Consider the following 24308-nt stretch of genomic DNA (forward strand, 5'->3'; position numbering starts at 1 on the left):
CATTATTACAAAAAGATTGCCTGAAAATATATTATTTGCAATGAATTCGCGCAGATTTTGAAAGCACAAAATATGTGTACAAATTAAATGCGAATGGAAGGAACAAAAATCATTGGGCTGCCACCCTTTCGGTCAGAACAAATGTCCGGATTAAATTTTTTCGTCGTTTTGCGTCCCTGTTAGAGGGAACACCACAACACATAAAAAACTACGGTGGTATTTAAGAGTCGCCAATGACATACAACAGCGCACAGGACTTTTATGAGTTAAATAATTAAAGTATATGCTTCCTGGCTGATCTTCCTGAACACGAGACATGTAGTTACCTGTATTTCTTTTTATTTGCTGCAGGATTTGTGTGCCGCTCTTCTTTGTCATCATGTGCACCTACGTGCTTCCCCGCTTTGTGACTGGGCCTGATGCCAAAGGATTTTTCCGGACGCTTGACAAGGAGATTGCTGATACCTGGTGGGCCCTGCTCCTGCAGATTAGAAATTTCTTCCAAGTGACCGAACGGGTGAGCGACGCAGGTAATGTTGCTCTCACGTGGCGCTAAAAGCGGCCATTGGACAGCTGTCGCGTTGGGAAGCGGACACGTGCGACGTTTGATCGCAGGAAAGAGCTTTTCCTAATCTGGCTCAACCTCCGCACAATCACAAGCATCAGCGCCGGACAGCGTAAACGGCTGCGTCATTGCGTGTCGCCTCCATCCAGCCTTGAATTTCTTGTTAAAATCGCCGGAGCGGGGTACGCTTTCGCTGCGTTACACGGCGTTCTGCGACTATCGGTGGCGATGGAGAATTCCCGCTCCAAGAGGTGATTCACTGAAGGAATTAGTAGAGTACCACACTGAAAATTGGGGCAGTTCTTAAGAATACCGAGGGTGATGTGCGATCAGTGTTTGAAGTGTGTAGCGTAATTAAGCCCGTTGTAGAAAATTACATCACATATTGTTAGTTCCTCTGTACGTGATGTATCGGGCAGCATGCCGCTTCAGAAATACATCCTGCGTTTTGGGAGAGAACTTGCTAAAAATAAAATGTGTATTAAAGTATCAATATGTTCAAGAAATGTTGTAGTTGCGTTTGCACCGGGGGCACCTTTCAAAGTTATCCTAGTTGTGCCGACTAGAGCTCTTCTGGCGCAAACGCTGTGGCATTTGCAAGCTACAAAGTGTATCGAGAAGAATATATACATAAACAAAACGCGGCGCTTGGTGGAATGCGCTAGAGAAATGTCAAAGTTGTAGCTGCACTGAAGGCACCGTAAAATAATGCAAATGGTTTGATGATCTTTTAAAATGCTCCTCCGAGTTGTGAATTTGGTTTTAGAATTTTGGCTGTGACCAAACGCCCCAACATTTCTGCTTAAACATGTTATCACGTATGTGGGAGGCCGTCTACGTTTATCAAGAACCTCTTAATGTATTTTTGCTATTTCAAAGTATCAGTTTACCACCAATCACTGTAAGCAGCCACGCATCAACATTTCTTCTTGAAATTTTTTCACGTGTACACGTGAGGCCTTCTTTATAAGCTCTCCAAGTATGTTTAACTTCCATAAGTATTAATTTCAGACAGTATATTCTAAGCAGTCACGCGTCCAACGCCATCGGCTTAAAAGATGTAGCTCGACGTGACGTGCACGGAAGTCTGCAAAAACGTTTCAGAAAAAAATCACCGCCCAAGCACTCCGTACAGATGGTTAACCAGCGAAGCTAAAACGTGAGGCCGCGTTTATCACTGAGTTAATCCCGACAGTTCATTAAACGACCGCTTAATAGGCTGCCGGATCCTTGGTTCGCACTTGCTGCTTACGCTCGGCTGTACGAGCCTGTTCTTGTGCCCTAACTGCAGCATCGGCACAGTGTAGACTAACTCGTTCCCGGTTATCCTCGCGGCGTTGCTGATCGAAAGCTGCCTGCTCCTCAGGAGCACGTATGCCGCGTGGCCTATCCATTTCGGAGCTAGAGAGAAACTGCTGCGCGCGCGCTCGCCTGCGACGGAGAGCAACGACGTCATTACTGGCGCAGCTAATCGCGCACCTCTCTCTTTATTTTTTTTACGCATGCGCATGGGGTTGCGCCGGAGGAGTTTTCGGCGTACAGAAGACAGACGGACGGACAAATCGGCTAGCCATATACAAGTTCGCTGTAAAAACGCAAAAGCCTTCTCGCCGGGAGAACCCTCCCCTACAGAGAGCGCCTAAGGCGCTGGCGTCATTTTGGATAAGACTGTGCATCGTGGGAATTTAGGTTGTGATTCCAAATGACAGCGTACATTGCAGTTGGTGTGTGCGTGTCTTCGCGTGTGCGTCTGAACTTTGCGCGTGATTCCGTATTCTGGAAAGTACCGCTTGACCTGTGGTAGCGTAGCGCGTACTCATAATTGCGCAGATAGCCAGTTCACCCTATACACGATAAAAACTAGGTGAAAGAGGTAGACCACTTTTCCGTCTAGTTTGTCATGCTCCTAGATGGCCTCGATCGTTGTGCCTTGTTCACGTTCACTTATGTCGTGTGTCGTAACAAAAATATCTGTCGTGCAACACCGCTGAACCTTCGCTTAGGCAATGGGCAGCGAATTTTCTCATATGGTATGTTTTATTTTTTTCGTTTGTTTCACAGCGAAGCTGTATATGGCTACGTTCTGATGAAAAATGTTTCCGTGAGCAAGAGCCAAATAGATCGAGAATTTCTCGCCATACATGGGCCGATCCCGAAGATATTGCAATTCCGGGTCGACTTGCAAAGATAAGTTTAATATCTTAGCTCCAAATACAATCCGTATCAGCTATTAGGCTGATAAGAACAGACACTACACCTTGAACTCCGTCGGCAATGCCTACGTTCGCACCGCCCTCTCTTTGTCGGCGTTCCAAGAGCTTGCGTATCTCCTTTCCTTCCACTCTCCAGTGGTGGCGGTCCCGTAAGCGTCTTGCTAGCCAGGAGCGCGAGGAGGAAAGAAACGTCCCGATCCCGCAAATTTCGAACGTTTCACCGAAGCAACGGCCAGGTTTGAGAGGGAGTTTTTTGGGAACCAATTTTGTGTGGTCTGTATTGTTTGTGACCGCTTGTGGTTTTCGAGTGTCCTCACAACCATTACTGCACTGCGGGAGGTCAACCAACGCACGGTCGCCTTGGCTACGGTGAAGCGGTGTGCGCCCTCGGAGTGGGGCGAGGTGCGTGTCTGTTCCACGTGCCGGGATTTGTTAGCAAAAGGTGTCGCGCCACATTTTGCAGCAATACATGGATGCGTATACCCCACGGTGCCTCATCATTTTCCGAGGCTCAACATCGTGGATGAGCGACCAGTTACGCCTCGCGTTCCATTTATGTGCATACGACGTTTCACGCATGGCAGTAACAGTTAGCCATTAATGGGCCTAGATACACAGCTTCGCTTGTCATCCACCTTCACAGAGTGGAATGGCACTAAATTTTTTTTTAATTTCTCATGCGTCCTGATCGCGGTGGCTACCTAATATGGCAGCGGCTTTTGAAAGAGGTCTTACACCCGCACATGCTAGAATACATAACTTGACTAAAACTTTTCTTATTTAAGTGATTCTTATTCTCTGCCAAGTATTTATTAGTACAGCGTGCCATCCCACTGATGTAACTACTAGGACCACAAGTTCACAGTACTTTACATATAACTTGTACAGAACACTATAAGTTTCCTTTCGTATTTTAGTACGCACAACCTGCTTCTTTTATTCTGTTTATTGGTAAGGCGTCGGTCCGTTAAACAGTGCAGCTAGGACTACTTCGTCCCCATACCCAAGCTGTTTTTCAACACATGCCGGTCTTTGTGCAGACGTTGACAATGGCTGTGCCTTTATTTTTCTTTGTTTTGACGTGAAACGCCTTTAAAGTCGGTCAGAAGGCGTCGTTCGCTAAAACCGCTTGTAAAGAAAACATGTTATAGCAATATTGTTTATACAGCGAGATACAACAAAGAAGACCAAGCATGTACTTGCTTGATGTAAAGCTAGGGAAACAACGGAGCATGTTTTATTAGAATGTGAAAATATCTGCCCAGTGGTCAATTTAGTCATCTCTGGCCTCCTCGAAGCCGTTGGGTTCAACGAGAGCAGAGGGAAAGTAAACATGCCCGCAGTAGGGATTAGTAAGAGGCGATTGGAAGATTCGGGGAATAAAATTAGGGAAATGACAAACAATGGAGGCGTGCAAAAAAACAATGTGGTTCAAAAATAGTGGTTCATAAAGTTCGGTGATGGGGATTCTTCGTGAATCTTTTTTCCTTTTATTTTTGTCTTTTTCTTTAACACAGGTAGGACATTAAGGAATATAATAAGAGCTTGATAGCGCAACCCACGGACCCGCTCCAAAGGGGACGCTCATCCCGTCCGTCCATCCATCCATCCATCCATCCATCCGTCCGTCCGTCCGTCCGTCCGTCCGTCCGTCCGTCCGTCCATCCATCCATCCATCCATCCATCGCAACAAAGCTGCGATTGCGGGGAAGCGGACAAGCAGTCAGGGATCTTTGAATGCTATCGCGTTCCACTCTTAAAGGCGAAGCTTAGGCGTCCAGCAATTTCTTTTACCTTAGGACCGAAACTGCATGTGCAAAACAAACGGGCCCAGTTACTTAGGGAGCGAACACAATTACAAAGTTAGACCGTAAGACTCTCACTAGCTGTGACTTAAGTTAGGCATCTAGGCCTTCTAATGCATCCAGAAATGTAACTTGTGCATTTGGTTACGTCATTTCTGTACCCTATAACACTGCAGTCTTTGCTATCATCACTGCGGCATGGACTACACAAACAACTGGTATTCGAGATTAGAGAACTAATCCATACCTTGGCTGAAAAAGGACACCACGTGACATTTCAGTAGCATCCAAGTCACTGCGGCGTCACAGGTAACGAACACACTGATAACTCTGCTCTGTCGACTTTTCAAGGCGGCAAAGAGGAGTCGATGCCATTATTAAAGGCAGATGCCGCTGGAAAGCTTCGTATGCTTACACGGGAATATCACGCGCTCCATGTGGAACACTCGAATTTTTCAAGGCGACTCCGTCTGGATACCAGCTGGACCCGCCGACGCAAGGCTACTCTGTTTTGTGGAATATTGCTAGGAGTGGCTTTTACGAAGTCTTTTGCTTCACGAATTGGAAGGAACAACGACACCTCGTGCGATAACTATTATAGCGAGGATGCTCTTCAACCCGTTTTCTGTGACTGTCCTCGCTGCAATTTACAGTGACGATCACTGTCAATTGCGATTGAACGTTTTGATCAAAGACCTTAAACAGCTAGTGGAAATCTGTTCAGAATTCCAACATCGCAAACTATCGCAGCGGAAAGCGACGAGGGCACTGTTGCAGTTCTTAAGGACATCAGACTTGGACAAGCGGCTGTAGCCTGAACTGATCTTTATAGAGATGCAAGTGCTACTGTGCTGTGCGGTGATAGCATGCGGTAATAGTGACCGACTGTGATTGCGTATCTGTGCTCCCTTTCTTTAACTTGCTCCCCTCTGTCCCCAGCGCAGGGTAGCAATCCGCATCTTCCCCTCTGGTTAACCAGAGGGGGAACCAGAACCAGACGCACCAGACGTTTCCCCGCAGGGGCGTCTGCGTCAGCAGGCGTTTGGTGTGTTGCGACACTACGTACCCGAGCACACGAGGGTTGGACCCTCCCGCGTGTAGCCGTGCGCGGCTTAACCGTGTTTGGGGAAAGGGGGATCCTGGAGGTTGAGCCGATGCTGGGTGTCTGGACCTTTAAGGCCCCCCGGCGGAGGCAACACACCTCTTTGACCTCTGCTTCACACAGACGGCACCTCCAGACTGACCCACCTGGAGGAAATCGGCAGTCGCCTTTTCCTGTCCTCCTCTGCAATCTTCGTCTTTCTCTCCCACTTTCCCATCTTTCCTGCCTTCTCTTCACTTCTTATTACGTCCGTATTTCCTGGCGGCAAGGGTTAACCGTGTGTGATATATTCAACCTTGGGTATATACATTAGGTTATAGTGGCGCTGTATAGCTGGCGTTTGCAGGTTTCTTGGAACCTGTAGCGTCCCCTTGTTGGGCTCCGTGGTGGGTGGCTACGACCGCCTTCGAATTTTGAAACCATCCAATGGCAGAAGCGTTCCCGCGACTTTCAGATCGGCCTCTGAAAAGAGGTCGCACCGAAGCAACATTCCAGTTCTTTTTAAAACCAAGCGAAGACACATTTCCGAAATACCATGTTCTTCATAGTGAAGGCAACACCACCGTTAGAAAACTGTCACCATTCACAGTATCAAAATGCCTAGCAAACACAATTGGATTGGGTTACAAGGCCTCAAAGATGGCTAGCGGAGACTTCCTCCTTGAACTGACCAAGAAAAGTCAACTAGAAAAGCTCGCCGAACTCACCAATATCGGTGACATCAAAGTAACAATCCCTCCACACCGCTCACTCAACACTAGCAAGGGAGTTACATCTGAAGAAGACTTCTTGAACCTAAGCGATGAAGAGCTACTCGATGGATTTCAGGAGCAAAACGTAATTAAGGTTCAGAGAATAACACTACGACGAAATGACCAACAAATCCCGACGAAAGATGTGATTTTGACATTTGGTAGTAGCACTGTCCATAATTCACTCGACGCAGGATATCTGAAAATCAACGTCAGACCGTACATACCCAACCCAAGGCGGTGTTTCAGGTTCCAGAGGTTCGGGCATGCATCTCAATCATGCAGAGGAAAGGAAACATGCGCGAAGTGTAGTGCCAACGACCATCCATCTGACAACTGCAATGCTCCCGCACAATGTGTCAATTGCAAGGGCGATCATCCTGCTTACTCGCGGAGCTACCCTTGCTGGAAAAGAGAAAAAGAAATAATCGCAATAACTGTAAAGGAGAAGATATTCTATGAAGCGAGGAAAAGGCTAGGTCACTTAACTCAAACAAGCTATGCCAGTGTGACGCGGCAGAGGGCAGCGTCACACCGGCCTCAGGAGTCTACAGGGTCCACGTCCGGTACCCCTGTAGAGACCCCAACCGCCCCCTTGGTGGCTGCAGCCAGTGCTGCTCCATCAGCAACGAAGACGGCCCAGCAGACCACAGTGCCGCAGGGCCCCAAGTTTAACCGCACTCCACGGCCCGAGACGCGCGTCTCGGCGCCTGGCTCTCGATCGTCCAGCGCCTCGGAAAAGGCGATGGAGGTCGATCCGAAAACCCCTGCGTCATTGACGCCAGAAGACCCGCGTTCCTTGGAGCGCTTACAGAAGGATAGGCATATTTTGTCTTCGCTGAGAAAAGGAAAGGTAACCTGAACGGTTACCGCCTTTCATAAGAGTAATCAGCTTTTAAATACATGTCACCTACAACTCGTAAGCTCACACACACAAGCTTTTTTTCCAATCCCGATGACATGGCTTTCATCATTCATTGGAATTGCAGAGGCCTAATTCCCAATCTAGGTGACATCAAAGACATTATAAATAAGTTATCACCAGTGGCATTCTGCCTTCAAGAAACGAACCTAGGACCAAAGCATACAAATTTTCTTAAGGGCTTTACAATCATAAGAAAGGACCGCGAGCACTCCAGCCGTCTATCAGGAGGTGTCGCTATTGTCGTTCAAGGCGGCATCCCTACACGGAACGTTTCACTAAATACTGCGTTTGAGGCAGTAGCTGTCACCATTTTAACTTTTAAGACTGTCACCATCTGTTCGTTATACATCCCTCCCCATACCCATTTCACAACTCGAGATTTGGAAGATTTAATTGACCAGCTGCCGGAGCCTTTTGTTTTAGTTGGAGATTTTAATGCTCACTGTACTCTTTGGGGTAGCGATAAGAATGACGAAAGAGGACAACTTATCGAAGATTTTATTTTGACTAATAACATCTGTCTTCTAAATTCAGGTGCGCCAAGTCATTTCTCAACGAGCTCACGTAATTTTAGCTGCATTGATTTAGCATTTTGCTCTCCGGATATCTTTAGCGATTTTAAATGGGTCGTACTGGAGAATCCATATGGCAGTGATCATTTACCTGCTTTAATCCACCTTACATCAACACTACCCATTATATCCCACAAACCACGCCACTGGAAGTTACAAATGGCCGACTGGGCTGTTTTTACGGAAAGTGCCAGGCTGGAGGAACTTAATTTAACAGACCTAAGCATTGAGGAAATAGTGAAAAGTTTACCAATTGCATAATTTCTGCAGCTGAAAAGGCCATTCCGCAATCTTCTGGCGTGGTTCGGAAAAACCTGAATCCTTGTTGGACACGTGAATGCACCGTAGCAAAAAAGCAGCAGAACAAGGCCTGGGGAATTTTACGCAGATACCCAACACAAAACAATTTTCTCAATTTCAAACAAGCCAAAGCGAAAGCCCGATTTATTCGGAGACAGGCGGAAAAATTGTCTTGGCAAAAATATGTATCTACAATTAATAGCACCGTCACATCAAAAAGGATGTGGGACCAGGTAAGGAAGTTTAAGGGGGACTACTCATCATACGCGATACCCATACTTACACCTTCAGGCACTCAGACAACATTACAAGAACAAGCGAATATACTTGGGGAACATTTCTGTAACGTCTCTAGCTCGGCTAATTATACAAACAGGTTCTTAAAATACAAACTGTCGGCAGAAAAAGAGAAACAACCAACTACTTGTATGTCAAGGGACGAATACAACGCTCCATTTACGTTACAAGAGCTTAACGGGGTTCTCTGTACTGGCAAGAAAACTGCAGTAGGTCCTCACCGGATCCATTATTCTATGCTCGCACACCTGTCCCAAGCATCCGTAGATGTCCGCCTTAAATTTTTTAACAAAATATTTGAATCCGGAAGCATGCCAAAAAGTCGGAAAAACGCAATAGTTGTGCCATTTTTAAAGCTAGGTAAATCCCCCACATCCCCAAGCAGCTTTCGACCCATTGCCCTGACAAGTTGTTTGGCGAAAACATGTGAAGGTATCGTAAATGCCAGATTAACTTTCACGCTTCATATACGGAACTCCATTGATTCTCATCATTGCGGCTATAAAACAGGGTGTTCAGCGACAGACCACCTCGTCCGACTTGAACACGAAATACGTGAGGCATTTGTACACAAACAGCACTGCCTGGCATTGTTCTTCGTTTTAGAAAAAGCGTATGACACCACGTGGAGGTTTGGAATCTTACGTGACCTCGCCGCGCTAGGAATCCGTGGCAAAATGCTAAACTGTATCGCAGATTTTATGTCCAACAGAACATTCCAAATCCGTCTGGGCACTGCGCTCTCGCGCACCTTTATCCAGGAAAACGGCGTGCCACAGGGTTGCGTACTTAGCACAATACTCGTTATTGTAAAAATGAACTCTATCAACAAAGTCATTCCCACCTCTGTTATGCACTCCATATACGTCGATGACTTGCAAATAGCGTGCCGCGCCTCAAACTTACCAACATGTGAAAGGCAGCTCCAGATAACAATAAACTAATGGAGTGGGCTGAGAAAAATGGCTTCCGCTTCTCTACTCAGAAAACTGTTGCAGTGCTATTTTCGCAAGAACGAGGGTTGTACTTAGACCCGGATTTAAAATTGAATGATGTTGCGCTGCAGGTAAAACAAGAATATAAATTCTTGGGAGTAATCTTTGACAAAAAACTAAACTTCCTTCCCCACATTAAAACACTAAAGATTAAGGCGAATAAAGCATTGAATATCCTCGAAGTGTTATCTCATAAGCACTTTTACGTATCTTTTACGTATTTACCGGTCTCTTGTTCGTAGCCTTTTAGACTGCGGCTCCATTGTTTACGGCTCAGCCAGAAAATCCTACATCCCACGACTTGATCCAGTACATAACCTTGGACTGCGACTGGCCAGTGGTGCCTTCAGAACGTCACCTATTCAAAGTTTATACGTTGAGTGTAATGAACCCTCATTACAGCAGCGCAGAGCATTACTCACATTCTCTTATATACTCAGGATTCAGTCATCACCGCAACACATATGCTACAACATCCTCACACAATGCAACTCACGCCTACACTATACAAATAAACCGAACATGATTAAGCCGCTTGTCCTGCGATATGAGGAATATGTCCGGGATTACGACATTCCTCGCGAAGTGCTCCAGGTTGCCAGAAAGCCAAAGCGTTTGCCCCCATGGCACGACTTTGACCCGTTGTGTGACTGGACATTCAAATTCAAATTCTTTATTTTCCAAAACAAGTTTTGTGGTTGACAGGGCTAAAAGCTGCGGTGTGCAGCTTGACAGAGGCCCGGACACCATATTCAAGGCAGGGCTTGACCTTGACGTGAATGTCGAACCGTTAAACAAAAGCGTACAGAAAATAACAGTTCATCAGAATAAGAATACATAATACCAGATATAATGCTTATATAAGACCAGATATATATATATATATATATATATATATATATATATATATATATATATATATATAAAAGTCAAATATAATGAAAGAAAGAGGGAAACTAACATATACATACATATATATATATATATATATATATATATATATATATATATATATATATATATATATATATATATATATATACATACACACATATACATATATATATGCACACATACATGTACATATATGAATTGACATATGCATACACAGAAACACATAATACATCAGGAAAAGATATCACATTCCAAAAACACATCAATGTGAAATAGAAGCAGACACAGGAGTATTTCGCTTCTGTTAAAGAAAAAAAAAGAATATGAATGTACGTAGCTTCACGACAATAGTGGTAGGTATGATATTTTTCTTAAGAAAAGAGCTGTTGAAGTAATGTTAGTGTGGGCTTTACTATATTTTGTATTTATTTAGGATTAACGGAAGATTATATTTCAAAGACTGCAGTTTGTAAAAAGTGCGGAAACGCAATTATCCAAAAGTCAAGAGAACGTGTACGATCATTGGTATTTTGCTGAAGTACTGCTATTGTACTAATAAAGTTTTTAAAAGTGGGTGAAGACACATAGAATGAACGCAAAACACGAAATTCATACATATGTTGTATGTTCATAATGTTGTACAACCTAAAATAATATTCTGTGGAAGCTAAATAATCGATATTTGCGATATTGCGAACAACTTTCTTTTGTAATAAACAAATCTTCGTAATATTCCTTTGTGTACTGGTCAACCATATGAGACTACAGTAATTAATATGAGAAGCGAACAATGCAGAATAAATTTGTTTTTTGGCTTCCACTGGGAGAATTGCACGGCAACGCGATAGAGCTGCTGTAGTCATTTAAAGTTTTTTGCATAAGTTGTCAACATGCGAATCCCATGTGAGATTAGAGCTAAATGTTACTCCGAGAATTTTATATTCACTGACGAGTTCGATCCTGTGCCCGCCGCAGTATATATCCTGTTCTAAATTGATTACTTTATTTCTTGCACGGAAGAAAAGTACTTTGGTTTTAGCTGGGTTAATCTTGAGGCAGTTAGAATTTGACCAGAATAAGAGCTTCTCAAGGACCTGATTCCATCTTGACGCTAGATCGGCTTCATCAGTTCCGCAGAGTAGGATAGTGCTATCATCGGCATATATGATAAATTTTGAGCTTGTGTCAATACGGACAATATCGTTTATGTATACGTTAAACAAAAGAGGACCTAAAATACTGCCTTGAGGTAGACCACATCTTATATCGAGGGGAGATGAATGGTAATTACCAATGTACACAGACTGAGTCCTGTTGGCTAAGTACGAACGGAATAATTCGAGCTGCTTACCGCGAACCCCGTAGTCCGAGAGTTTTAATATAAGTATGTTATGGTTAAGTGAATCGAATGCCCTATTGTAATCTACGAAAAGACCGAGAGTTATGTGTTTATTTTCAATGTTTTGTAGCACACTTTCTTTAAGAATTAATAAAGCTGTTTCGGTAGAGCGTCCTTTTCTAAAACCAAACTGCGCGTCGGGAAGATTTATTTTGTCAAAGAAGTTAGTCAGTCGAGAAAACAAAATTTTTTCTAAGCCTTTAGAAAAAATTGGTATCACAGATATTGGCCTGTAATTTTTTGTCTCATCTTTATTGCCTCCCTTGTAAATGACTGTTACCTTGGATCGTTTCAGTGCGTCAGGAATTTGACCTGATTGGGTAGCGAGATTTAATATGTGAGCGAGCGCAGGTGTAATGCATTCGATAACATATTTTATGGGCGTTATTTGTAGGTTGTCTATATCTAAGGCCTTGCTGTTCTTTAGACCTAGAAATGTTCGATAAACTTCAGCTTCACTTATATCATGCAGAGCAAAGCTTTCAGCAGGGCAATTGCTTGACGGTCTGATAACCTGTAGGTTATATCTGGAAGTGCGTGGTCTATAAATGCTTGGTTGAGATGATCAACAAGTGCCTGGCCGACTATTTCACGGTTATTGTGCGTTAACTTTGAGGGCGTTTCCGTTTTACTTTCGCGACCGAGCACCCTGTTTAGCACTTTCCAAGCGGCGTCAGGTTGCTGATTCTTTATGTCACAAAACAACCGCTGATAATATCGTAATTTTGCCGACTGTAGCTCGGCATTCAGTTTATTTCTGAAAGTTTTAAAATCTTTCAAATCAGACGGTACTCTTGTACGTAAGAAGGTTGAAATAATCGATTTTTCTTATTGATACCTCTCCTGTGGGCAGGAGTGACCCAAGGTTTTCTTATTCTTTTTGATGGTTTGAAACTTGTAAAAGGAAAATGTATCGCGTATATTCGCAGAAAAAATTTGAATGAACTTAGAATATGCACCATTCACGTTTTTTATTCCGAATATAAAAGACCAATCCTGAGCAATGGTGTCACGCTTAAATAAAAGTAAAGCATCGTCTGATATATACTGGACTGTGATTGCGTCCTTTCGACTATTCTTGTGAACATTGGGGGGGAAGAAAATCATGAAGATTGGGCAGTGGTCACTTATGTCACATGCTATGGTTCCTAGATCGGTGAATCTAGTTTCCGCATTGGTAATAAACAAATTTAACGAAGACATTTACACACATTTAAAGAAGAACACATTAAACACACTTAAAGAAGAATGACACCCCCCGCGAACACATTATACAAAAATTCCGTGCTCTTCAGTACAAATATCAAAATAACAGACAATATTACACTGATGGCTCTAAAACGAAAGAACACGTGGGTGTGGGGGACGTAACGGAAAATTGGGAAAAAAGTATTCGATTGCCACAACATGCCTCTGTTTTCACGGCCAAAGTTTTCGCTATATCGGTTGTTGTTAAAAAGATTATCGCTGATAAACACAAAAATGCACTCATATGCACAGATTCTTTAAGCACACTGAAGGCTCTACATCTGAAATCTGAGTGTGAACCCCTGATTGGCGACATTTCAAACATGGTGGCTTTTAACAAATACGGGAGGTCAATTCCTTTCTGCTGGGTCCCAAGCCATGTTGGGATACCGGGTAACGAAGCAGCTGATAGATATGCATTGACGGCAGCGCACAAAGAAATTACAAACACAACACTCCCATATAATGATAGCACCCGTGCAATTAGAAAAGCCTTCACGGTAAAATGGCACAAAACCCATCTCACGAAATCCATAGTTGGCGAGTGGAAGTCATGCTATCATCAGGAGCGGTTCATCGAAGCAGTTTTATGCCGACTACACATTGGGCACACACACCTCACACACAATTACTTACGAAACAAGACACACCAACATGCGAGAAATGTCAACAGCCACAAACAGTTATGCACATATTACTCACATGTACGCAGACTGAAACACACAGGCGAACACTTTTGCAAAAATTATATGAACTACACATACCTTTACACCCTGCTCTAATTTTAGGTGATGATCCGCTAGTCCCATTATGTGACGTCCGCAAATTTCTAGACGGCACTGGATTTTTACATAATATATAGACTACTAACACAGCTTTTTCCTTCATAAACTGGATTTTAAAACACCTCGTGTTTGGCGCAGCATAGCCTTAGCTGCTTTTGCGCCATTAAACCCCATTTAACTAACTAACCAGACGCTTCACGCGCCCCACTGCGGTTGTATCCCTGATACAGCCTGCCAAATCTTTTACAGCGAATCTTTATACCTCTACCGTACAAGGCAATATTCGTGTCGTTGTAAGCGAAAAACTCCCCATACGTGGGCCGATGCCGAAGACAGTGGTGCAATACCGGGCCGACCGGCGGCGGAGGTGAAGCAGGCGTTAAGCCCTCCCCATACGTGGACCAATCCCGAAGACAGTGCAATGCCGGGCCAAGCCGCGGCGCAGGTGACGCAGGCGTTAAGCACTCCCCATACGCGGGCCGAACCCGAAGATAGTGAAATGCCGGGCCGACTCGAGGCGGAGGGGCAGTTCGCCATTAAGGGGCCCACATACACAGATTCGCTGGTCATCCTTCTTCACAGAGTGGAAGGGCGCTGACTTGTTTTTTTTTTTCCTATGAGAATTCGGACTGTTGTGCTTTTTCAATTTTTGCAAGTTTCCCGCAATTATACTTAAACACACCATGAGAACGCGGATAGAGGGTCCCCATAGATCTTTGTTCGTCTTTGCTTGCATGCTTCAAAAAATGAAACGATTTGCAATGCTCTATGCTGGAATGCTTTAAAACGGTGCATATATCTGCGTTTCTTTCTTTTTATTTCAGACCCTTCTTGTTCACCTCTGGTACTTGTCTACAGACTTCCAGCTTTTCGTTCTCTCTCTTCTCATACTGCTCGTACTGAAAAAGTGAGTTGGCATATCACGACAGGCCAGCAAATCATAGTGAGCCGCAGCGTATCAGGAGTTACAACGTTAAGGTTATATCTCTCTATGGAAAGTTTATGCTTAGCACTCTGTTAAAATAAATGTGGTGTTCAATGTTCAGTTTGGAGACGGGTATAAATTTTGTTTTGATAAGATATGCGGGCCCTATATTAAGGAAGTTGTTTTTTTGCCTTATATTCTGCGATAGAGTACAACCTGACTTTCGTTCCAAAGTGACAGGCTGCCCTAAACTGCTGCCGGAAAGCATGCATTCATAATGACATCTTCCCATTAAGAAGGTGTTTATGGATAGAGTTCGCAAGGTGATCAGCGGCTAAAGATTGCCAAACTGTTGTTCAGGTTAAAAGCAATAGAAATTGTCCAAAGAAGGAAAGAAAAATACCGCACTGCAATAAAGATAAACACGAACAACTGCACAAGACGCTGTATAGATGAGCGATGGAGGTGGACACAAAGTGTTTGATGTGCCGGTTTGCCTGTTCAGCGTTCGACTCTTGTAGCGTCGTAGAGGATTCTAGAGATTGTAGCAGTACATATATTTAATGTGATGCTTTCACGAGATCTGTACAAGTTAGTTTATTAAGCCCCAAGACAAAATGAAATACCTTACTCTGGATTCGATTTATGTTCTACAAGTGAGATATAAATGCTTTGCACGCAGGGTGTCAAACATGACACGTCTAATTAGATGCACAGCCAAGTTTTATGTTTACTAAAAATGGGAAAATGCATTCTGAAGCCAAGCATCTGACAAAAATCCACTGATCCGCTTACAACACAAGAATCCGCTTACTTGAGTGCTACAAATTGGGCACTGTTTGCCTTCTTCAGTGATTGATACCGGGCTGAAGTGTTGCCTGAGTGTTTTAGAACGAATTGCTAATTATGTATATTGTATTTGTTCAGTGATCAGTATCAGCGGCTTAATATTTTTCTAATTTTGGTTCAGCAAAATGGAATTATGATAGATAAACCTTGAGTTTCATGGAACAACGGCGTTCTGGCTATTTTGCCTGCAGGAACAGAAAGCCAAGAAAGAATAGATTTATTTATCAGGTGACTGTGTTGATTCCGCGGCTACTATCGTCGAGCCTATATGCCTGATGGCGGTTGGATTGGATTGGATATCCTACTTCGATGGCGTTAGTCTAATCTCTTCTTCCACCGAGGGGCTCTATGAGTACTGTCAAATACATAGCACCCCCCACCACCCCACCCCGCCCCCTAGCGAGAAAGGCACTGCCGTTGAGAGTTTAATTTGTGGAGATAGCACTGCCAGAGTCTAGATGAGCTTACTTCAAGGAGTCGATCGAAATTGTTTCTTCGCGTCTGCTGACAAGAATTGTGAAAAACTTGGCGTCATGCTTGAGGACATTGGAGGGACAGTCGTCAAGAGCTTGTAAAGGAGCGCGAGTAGCGTCACGACGGATAAATACGTGACTGTTATGAAGTAAACATGGGCTCATGTAAACATTTCTGCGGTCGTTACGAAGCGGCGGTGCTATAACAGTGGCCATTGTAATGCGAAGGCGGTAGGCCTAAGATTGTAAGTCAGCAGATGACAGTTCCGAGGCGACTAACTCACCGTGTATGCGAAGTGTCGTACCGAAAACAAGCTCTGCTGAGGAACACTGTGCATCTGCTTTCAGAGCTTTGCAAAGACCTACTAGACCCAAAGGCAGGTGCTCTGTCCATGGAATCATGTAGTCATGGGCACGAAGTGCTGCTTTCAGTTCACGGCGGAAGTATTCTGCCATTGGAACTTAGGTGATAAGCTGTCGTTCGTATGGGCGTTACACCCAGAATACGGGAGAGCGCTTGAAAAAGGCACGAGTCAAACTGTCTTCCTCTGTTGGCGTTATGGTGTGTGGTACGCCGTAACGAGAAATCTAGGTATTTAAGATGGCCTGAGCTACAGACTCTGCAGTAATGTGAGAGAGTGACATTGCTTCAGACCAGCGTGTGAAATGGTCGATACAAATGAGTATGTTTCATTGGGTCGACGACGGTGGTAGTGGACCAACGATATCGATGTGAACGTGGCCGAAACGAACGTTTGATGGTGGAAAACTACCAGGAGCGGTCATAGTGTGCCGACTGACTTTGGCGCGCTGGCAGTGTAGGCATGCCCGAGCCCAGCAATGGATGTCGGTGTTCATACGCGGCCACAGATAGCGGGAAGTGAGGAGACGTTGTGTGGCGCGTACTCCAGGGTGCGATAAGGAGTGTAGTGCGTCAAAAACTTGCTGCCAAAATTGTTGTGTAAGGTATGGTCGAGGACGACCCGTACACATGTCGCATATCACTGTGACGTTGCATCCAGGCAGTAAGATACATTCGAAGCGCAGCTAATCGTTGGCAGTCTGGAGTGTTTGAAGTTCCCGGTCTGTACGTTGAGCGTGAGCGGTAGCGAGGTGGATGAAGTCAACGCCGGAGCGATTTACTTGGCTTTCATCTATATGAATCCGTGACAGAGCGTCAGCAACGGGATCATCGGCACCACTGATATGCCGAATATCAGTAGTGAATACGGAGATATATGCAAGCTGGCGAATATCGTGGGGAATAAGCAAGGAAGTGTTGGATCTAGTAGCATAAATGAGTGGTTTGTGGTTGGTGAGAATAAAGAACTGACACCCTTCGAGGTTGTGATGGAAGTAACAGACTGCGAGGTTAGCAATTCGCGACCGAAAGTGCTGTAGTGGGTCTTTTGTGGTGTCAGCTTCCTTGAAAAGAAAGATATAGGCTTCCATGTCTTGCCAACCAGCTGTTGAAACACGGCGCCGACAACTATGTCAGAGGCGATTACCATAAGGGGCATTGGAGTGGTTGCAGGTGTGCCGGTAGACTAGTGGTAGTAAGGGCGTTCTAGGCAGAGATAAAAGCAGATTCAGCGGCTTTAGTCCATGGTATAGGCGTGCTGGCTTGTGTTGTGCCAGAGAGTAGAATGCCCAGAGGCTGCAACATTGAAGCACAACTAGTAATTGATGACGCCCAGAAATCCCCGTAGTTGCTTAGTGGTAGAAGGACGGGTAAAATATTTAATGGCTTGGACACGGAATGGGACGAGTTGGATGCCATGCTCATCTACTCGATGGCCCGGGAAATCCAGAGAAGCCACGCCAAACTCACTCTTCGAAATGATTACAACCAGGCCATATCGACGGAGGTATTCAATTACCTTACGCAGGTTAGATTTCTGTTCCACAGCAGATAGAATGAATACAAGAATGTCGTCTAAATAGACGAAGCAAGAAGTCAGGCCACGGAGTACTTGATCGACGATACCGCAGAAATGTTTGAGCGGCATTACAGTGGCCGAATGGCATGCGCATCAATTCGAACATGCCAAGAGGGGTAATGATTGCAGTTTTAGGAATGTCAGAAGGCTCGACAGGAATATGGTGGTAGGCTTTTACTAGACCCACCCTGCTATATATGAAGCAACCATGAAGCGATGCGGCGAAATTGTGGATGTGGGGTATGCATGGGTACCTATGGCGTATCGTAACACGGCCGCCAAGCACTCATCTTCTTGGGCATCATGTGTAACATCATGTGTGACCAAGGGCTAGCCGAAGGACGAACGAAGCCAAGCTCGAGCATGTGTTCGAATTCTTGCTTTGAAATTTACAGACGGTCTGGTGCTAAGCGGCGAGGTCGAGCGCATACTGGTGGTCCTTTAGTCACAATGCGGTGCATGACGTTGTGCACTATTGGACGATCTGGCGAGGGTGGTTCGAACAGTTCTGGAAATTCCAGCAGGATAGTGGACCGGTGTTTCGGAATCTGGGTGTGTGCTTGTACGAGACGCAAAGGTGGCGCAAACGTGGTGATACCTTGTACGGACAGGTTTTTTGAGGAGGCAAGAAGGCGGCAGTGGTGAAGAAGGCGGCAGTGATTAAACTTTCACAGAAAGTCAGTGCCGATGATAGGCCCGCGGACGTCGACGACGGTGAGTAGCCATCGAAAAGGGCGTCGCAGACCAAGGTCAAGAGTGGCAACTTTATGGCCATTCATTTTTATGTTGGACCCGTTGACGGCAGTGAGAAAAGACGTCTCGTGGCGATGTCTTCTGCGGTCTGGAAAATTAGGGGGAATGACGCAAATTTCCGCACCAGTGTCTACAAGTTAGCGAACTTTCGTGACGCCGTCGGTGACGTAGAAGAGACGGCTTGATATAGAGCCAGTAGCAATAGCCGCCATCAGTGACTGGCCCGACGGTTTCCCGGAAATTTGCAAGGTGGACGGCACTGATGTGCATGAATCCCCTATCTGGCGTGATACCAACAAATAAAGGGAGGCGGAGGCCGTGACCCGTTTTGGCCATGCAAGCGATGCCACTGCTGATGGTTATTCGCACGAAAGCGTAAGGCAGCCAAGTGGTTAGTAAGTTGTTCTACTTGCACAGCATGGTGCGTGCCTGAACTGTCTGGTTTGTCAAAGTGCTGCTGTAACTGGGGTCGTGTCGCCACGGGTGCATTACAACGGTCAACAGCGGATATCACAGGATGGAAAGAATCCATAATCTGGTCTGCCATCATGGCTAAGGACTGGACAGGTGTAGTAGCTGAAGCACATAAAATCATCCGTAGCTAATTCGGCAGTCGCTGGAAGAAGAGCTCCCTAAGGACTTTCGAGTCTGCTGACGATGGACTGGTTCCCAAGAGTTGTGTCATGCGGCGAAGCAGCTCAGTCTGTTTTCTGTCAACAAGTGGCTCCGATGAGAGGAGCTGTTGAATCCGTCCCGACTCAGAGTCGGTGGTGCGTCGTAATAATTCCCGCTTTAGGATATCGTACTGATCATTGGGCGTAGGGGCTAGCAAAATGTCGCGGACCAAAGTTGCAGTGGTCGGGTTAAGCACACTCACAATGTTGTCGTACTTGACCGCCTGAGATGTAACTCGGTGACGTCGAAACTGCGCCTCGATGTGGACGAACCAGAGTTCACAGTCTGAGGGCCAGAAATCGGGAAGTTTGAGTGTGGCGACGGAAGACGTTCCGTTTCGTTCGAGACGTCGTAGTTCGGCGGCCGGTTCCATGGCGTCTAAAAGAAACTTGGTAGACGTATACAGTTGTGATGTGGTATCACGTCCGAGGTCACCAACCTGTAGGAACAGAAGGCTCACAAAGAATTGCCATTTATTTATGAGGTGACTGCGTTGATGTCGTGGCTACCATCGTCGAGCCTATATGCCTCATGGCGCTAGTCCAGTCTCTTGTTCTTCCACCAAGGGGATCTCAGAGTACTGTCCACTACATGGCCATCTGTCACTACAAAGTCAGTGCCATGTTGAATCTGTGCTGACATCAGTGGACGTGGCTTGCACTTGTATAGATGACAGTCTTGTACATGAGGACGATGAGTCAGAACCTGCTCTCCGCTTCGTTTTGAAACAAGATAGGGCAAACAGCACAAGTTTTGGCACGTATCAATATTTATTTCTTGTAATGCATAGAAGGAATTTCGTTGAACTGAGTAGATGAACAGGTGCATATCTCGTGACTACTAAAGCGGCAGGTCCACGGCATGAGAGCACTATTATTTATGGCGCACTATCACGCACGGTTTTGTCTTTCATATCATCCAAATGTACTGACAATGTAGTGTTGCCTGAGTAGTCTACCCAGGAAACACGTGAATCTTCGTCACCGCGGCTCGTGAAATCTGCCAATGAAGAGGAGATATGGTGCCTACATCGCCCGCAGCGGGATATTGGTATGGCAAAGCAAAAGTCGATGCTAGCCCATGCCGAGCCATTGCCGCCGTAAATCTGTGCAGGAAGTGTAAAGGGTGCTCTGCAAGCGACATCAATTCTTTTGTGACGGTACTCTGGAAGACCGATCGTGATGGAAACACATATAAAGTAGAATTTCCTTCTCCGTTGTTATAGTGTCCGATAACCGGCAGTGGTAGACAACCCTGGCCGCACAGGCACGGAAGCGCAGGAGTCACGAGCTAAGTAACGTTCAAACTTTTGACCCTGAAATTAATTCCAACTGCAGCGAAACTAACTGGAATTGTCTTTGTACGTTGCGATGGATGAGTATTAGCACTCATGACACTCACAATTTCTTCGAACTAACACTTGTCTTTCTCTACTTCACAGCCATCCCAAACCTTAGTGACAGCATTGCTTCACGGTGTTAAAGCTTAACGGCATCCCGTCGCCCGTAGACCTTTAACGCAGGTGGTGAACATGAACCTATACTGAAAAACGCCTGTTTCCTTTAACCTTGCGAGAGTAAATAAAAGCGATGAGAGGTTCGTCATGATAAAGCTCTGATAACTGTCAGTTGTGATTCCAATTTCATAAGTCATTTCCTTTACTACAATCATATATATTTTGTGCGAGGAAATGCTGATATTAATAGGCTGTTTTCACTTGCTGTCGTCTTCTAGCTATTTAGCGGGTTAACTTCAGTGCGTGAAAGTAGTTTGAATTTTTCTTTCACGTAGTTTTTCCGTGGTGTTAATTATACGCTGCTTTCGTGCTATGTATTGTTTTGAAAAAGCGGCATTTTTTTCGGAGTAGTCAAATTATTGTACTAGGCCGAAGCAAAGATGCGATGGCACCAGAACTATTTGAAGCATTCCTTCTAAATTCATGAGGCATGAGCTGAATTATGGCGTACTTTTATCACTTGTAGCAAGCGGATTTTCTTTTTAATTTGGCGGGTATGCTCGTCACATGTGTACACGTGTTATGTTGTACCCATAGGCTTGGCTTCGACAAATAATGCAGAGAATACAAAGCGCAGTGCGCGTCCTTTTCTTTGTGCATTTTATAGTCCCAGTTGACGCTGGTATGAATTGTTCAGGTGTCGACCAACCAGAAAGCGACAAATTTTTTTCACAATGTTTTTCGCTTCACAAAGCACCGCGCACTAAATGTTTATGAGAAACTGCATTGGTATTACGCTCTTGTCTGTTAATGCACAGTAAAATTTGAAAGGTATCGATTTCAATTAAAATTGAGAATTGTCTGTTCTGCATTGACTGCGTCATGCATGTATGCTTATTTGTCAGAAGAATGGGGCATGTGTTGCTTGTGAGCACTTTAAGTCAGCTGTATGATATTCTGCATGCTGAAAATAATTTTCTGCGGTGTCACGCAATTTCGCGTTAATGCTTTCTCATTTTCATGTACGCTACCGAACAAGATTGTACGGATATCACCGCTTCGCCTGTTTTTATATGGAAGCGTGCTTCATCTGCGATTAATGTGCCCTATTTAATGCACTTATACAAGAGCAGTGTCATGGTATGCTCTCCCGTTGCCTTTGAAATTGCGCGGGCAGGTCATGTATCGGTTCTCTGAATGCTTATCCCCACCATATGTAGCGTGACCAAGCGTGTGCATATTTGAATGCCAGAAGGAATACCTAATAGCTTCAGATGGTGTAGTCATGCACGGATTGGCTAACCGCCACTCATTGCCACTGATTGGCGCTTTTTTCTGCCTCATTTAGCTTTGATGACTAGGCATAAGTCTTTGGAACTCTGCAAAAGAGCTGCTCAAAAGCGTGTGTGAAAAAAGCGTTTGGTTTACAATAAATTCCGGCACTCGAGTCGCTAGTGTTCGAAATCAAGGAGCAGCAAGGCTGCAGTGCAATGTTTAACCTGCCGAAATAAACATGGACACGATTCGCTTGTAGTTAAGCTTATCCCCTTTAACACTCAATTGAGAAGATGCATTGCCATGTCACGCGGTAATCAGAAGCGTGCGGTCTTTCCAACGACTTGCTCGTCATTACTCCACAGGCGGAAAACGTTGGCGCTTGCAACGTTCACCGTGCTTTCTCTTTTGGGTTGCGCCATCGCAACGTGGACAGCAACTAATCCAAATGTTCTACCCTTCATGACTTATCCTGCTTACACAAGAAGGTGAGCCTCAAATCAGATCTCAGGATCGGTACGTTTACTCAGTTTCAGGCATAATTACAACAAGGTAGAGAATATACAAACATCTACTATATAGGATTTGTATCTGCTATATATGACCTGGTGTATAGAATATCAGCTAAATTCTGAGTATTGTCTGATAAGTGAGTGGTGCATATGTGATTTAATCCCTCAGTCTAGCGAATCGGACTTAAGCGTTGTATACGGCCAAACTAGGAATGGAAACGCCGGTTAAGTGAATTAATTTTGTATAACGGGACACTCCTACATATTTTATTGAAACATAAACCCGTTGAGTGTATTCAAATTCATAAAACAAAAGTTGGCATTAACTGGAAGATGGCCCGAATCTACAGCAAAAGCGCTTACGTTTTCCAGAGAAGAAATTTTCACAGTTCAATAACAACTAATTTTTAGCCGACAGCGAACCCGCCGTGGTGGTGGTGAAAAACATTTATTGGTGAGAAGGCAGAAAGTAAAAACCAATTAAAAAGCAGCGTTGTGGGCGACCTTCAGGCTGCCGGTTGTGGCGTCCAGGCCATGCCTAGTCGCGACGTGCTCCGCCCAGTTCACCAGCCGGAGTTGGATATCCGGCTCGGTGCTGGACAAAGCAGCCTCCCACTGCTAGGGATTGGTTAGGCGCCAAGACGCGGGGGGCAAGTGTGCCGGGCAGGAGAATAGGACGTGGGCGTAATCGGCGCGGGAGCCGTCACATAAGCGGCAAGCCGGCGAGTGCGTCCCGGGGTGGACGAGGCCAAGACGTGCGGTAGTGAGATAGGTATGGGCCTGAAGGTGGCGCCATAAGTGTTGGTGGGGCTGGGAAAGGGATTGGTGCGGAGGGGGGAAGGTGAGACGAGAGAGGCGATAGTGCAGCCTGATATCGCGGTACGTGAGGAGCGCGTCGCGCGTATCCATTTCCAGCGGGGGCGGGCTTGCTGGGTCAGTCGAATCTCGAGCGATTGAATTGGCCGCCTCGTTACCAGGATGGGCCGCGGGAGCGGGCACCCAGATGATTTGGATGGGACGAGAGGGAACGGTATCGGAACCTAAGATTCCGATGGCCGGGTGTGCCACCCGTCCAACCGCGTAGTTGTAGACCGCAGGTTTGAAGTCGCTGAAGATGTACTTCGTGGAGGTTTGCGTGGTGGCAAGGGCAATAGATGCCTCCTCGGCCTCGCCAGAGGTAGAAGTGTAGAGTGAGGCAGTAAGAATGGGTCGGAGAGAATTGTCAGTGACGGCAAAGGCATGTTCTGGGTGGCGGCGGTACGGGGCAGCATCTACGTAAGCCACGGTGGCCTTCCCTTCGTACTGACGCCAGAGCGTGGACATTGCGCTGCTCTACGGGAGGCGTGGTGCTCTGGATGCATATATTTAGGGAGGGGATTAACGGTTAGCAGGGGGGAGACATGGGAAGGGATGGGCAGTGGTGTGGGAAGAGGAATAAGAGGGGAGAGATTAAGGGTAGAGAGAAGTGCGCCACCCGGGCGGGTGCGGGTGAGACGGAGGAGCTCCGTAAGGGCGTTGTGGACGCCCATCGACAGTAACCGAGCCGTCGACGTAGATGTGGGAAGGGAAAGGGCTGACTTCCCTTTCCTGGCGAAAGG

General features: G+C 45.5%; 1 long non-coding RNA gene and 1 pseudogene across 1 annotated transcript; one reads left to right on the top strand and one right to left on the bottom strand.

Moving 5' to 3' along the window:
• Nucleotides 1–233: 233 nt before the first annotated feature.
• Nucleotides 234–22680, top strand: LOC140212860 (uncharacterized). Its single transcript, XR_011889821.1, has 3 exons — nucleotides 234–517; nucleotides 14677–14759; nucleotides 22564–22680. It is a non-coding gene; the product is annotated as an uncharacterized lncRNA (long non-coding RNA).
• Nucleotides 2702–2841, bottom strand: LOC126526527 (U2 spliceosomal RNA; annotated as a pseudogene).
• Nucleotides 22681–24308: the final 1628 nt, after the last annotated feature.

Source organism: Dermacentor andersoni, chromosome 8 (assembly GCF_023375885.2).
Source record: "Dermacentor andersoni chromosome 8, qqDerAnde1_hic_scaffold, whole genome shotgun sequence".
NCBI classification, from domain to species: Eukaryota; Metazoa; Arthropoda; class Arachnida; order Ixodida; family Ixodidae; genus Dermacentor; species Dermacentor andersoni.